The sequence below is a fragment of the Galeopterus variegatus genome, unplaced genomic scaffold, assembly GCF_000696425.1.
Source record: "Galeopterus variegatus unplaced genomic scaffold, G_variegatus-3.0.2 Scaffold13011, whole genome shotgun sequence".
NCBI classification, from domain to species: Eukaryota; Metazoa; Chordata; class Mammalia; order Dermoptera; family Cynocephalidae; genus Galeopterus; species Galeopterus variegatus.
This window is the reverse complement of record NW_007739122.1, coordinates 9,310-11,520: the sequence shown is the minus strand read 5'-3', so window position 1 is coordinate 11,520 and position 2,211 is coordinate 9,310.

The window sequence follows — 2,211 nt, the reverse complement described above, 5'->3', positions numbered from 1 at the left end:
ATTAGGAATGTAGGGAAAATAAGATTCTCAACTGCTGTTTGTAGGAGTTCAAATTACAATAATTTTTCTGGAAGGAAATTTGGCAAAATAAATAAAATATCTTACATTTTGCAACTTTACTTAAAGGAATTTAATCTTAAGAAATTTTAGAATGTTTGCAAAAATTTATTTACAAGGTTGCCATGTAAAAAAGGACATATACTCATAAATAGACAACTGGAAATATACATCTCAGGTTTTTGACAGTAGTTATTATTTTGAGGTGGGAATAAGAGATGATTTTGTTTTTGCTTATCTGCATTATCAATTCTGTGGTGAATACACACATTCACAGTGTGAATAGATAATAGTTATAAGTACATTGATATATACATAAATATTCTCTCAATGTCCTCTACCCATCATCTATCCTAAAAGTGCTAAAAGGAAATACCCTAAAATATTTACAGTGGCTATCTTTGGGTTATGGGATTAAAATTTACTTTCCTGAATTTGTTGAGGTTTCTTTCACCTAATAAGGAAGTTAAGAAATTTAGCCTTTTCTCAGTGTACAAAATTATCCACTTGGTGGTAAACTACATATTCTATTCTGCAGAAACACACAGCTACATTATTTAGTTTCTTTTTATAGTCTGTCTACTGCTCTGTCCCTCCCTCTCTCTTTCTTCTTGTCCTTTTTATTTATTTTTTTAATGTATTTTTACAAATCTACCTTATCAGCAACCTGAGGGTGTGAGTGATGAACTTTAACTTTGATAGCAACTTAGAGATGAAAGGTTTGATGATTTTAAAATTAAAATCTAACTGATGAAACTTTCTTGTATTAGCATTAACTTTTAACAGCTTTCAAGCATTTTTAGTTTATTTTGAAATTTTCCACACAGCCACAAAACCAGGCTACCTAAAAAGCCCAGATGGCATCCATAAGACTTACCATAGACACCATTAAGTGGCAGTGTCTTCAGCAAGTTCAACTTTCATGAGGTGTGAGCTCAATCCCCAAGTTTCCAAAAACACATTTAAGTTTATTTGTATCAACTTTGTCTCCTTTGAAAGAAAAAAGGGTTGTTGACACATGGTAATTTTAGAACGTTAGGATGACCTGAAATAATTAAAAAGCTGGCCCATATAATGCCATCCTCACTTTCATATTCTCACATATTCCAGTAGTGTTTCAGGAAGAATGAGACAGAACTTATTCCTATATTCTTCATAAAAAGAGTGAGTGATCTAAATCTAGTGGCAAGATATCCTAGCATGGAGTAAAATCAGATTATATAACTGGTACTTTAGGCTTATCTAGTCTTTGTTTCTTTTAATGCTGAATCTTGTTTGTGATTACTATTTAAAGAAACCCTATCGACTTATTTTTCTTTTCTTTTCTTTTTAAAGATGACCGGTAAGGGGATCTTAACCCTTGACTTGGTGTTGTCAGCACCACGCTCAGCCAGTGAGCGAACCGGCCATCCCTATATGGGATCAAAACCCGTGGCCCTGGTGCTATCAGCACCGCACTCTCCTGAGTGAGCCATGGGCTGGCCCCGACTTATTTTTCTAAAAGATATTCATCTTCCTATTTGCTGTGTCTACCTGGTTTTTGACTATTTCAACCAGAAATTATTAACTCAAAAGCTCACGAGAGCCTGAAGTTAGAGGAAGTGAGTAAAATTGGCTGTGGTGAAGTGGAGAGCACATGCCTTGCCCACACTGAAAAAACATGAGCTATGATTGTGAGGGAATGTAGAGCTAGTGTTGCCAAAACCTTACAAAACTTGACTGCAGTTCGGATTCAACTCATGGGTGGCCAAATTGTGACCTCTTATTAAAACACTGGTTAAGATCAGCATATTAGTGTCAGAAACCACAGAAAACATTATTTATTACCCAAACATCACTATTTATTTTTATGGCTGAATCCTAAATAATTTAAAGTTGAAGGCAGAAGAAAAGTTGGATGCAAATATTTCATTATAAGTATGTAAAATGTCAGCATTAATAAATTTATGATATAATATTGGGAAAACACCATGCAAAATGTAAGAGTTAGAACTCAAGTAAAAATGTTTTAGTAATATCTTACTCACCTATAAAAGATTCTTCACCTTTTTCAGATCAACCTTACTGTTAACTGTAAGACAAAGAATAAATGGACAGAAACATTACAGTGAGACTATGAAAATGATATTGCACAGAGCAGAAGAATTTAGCAGT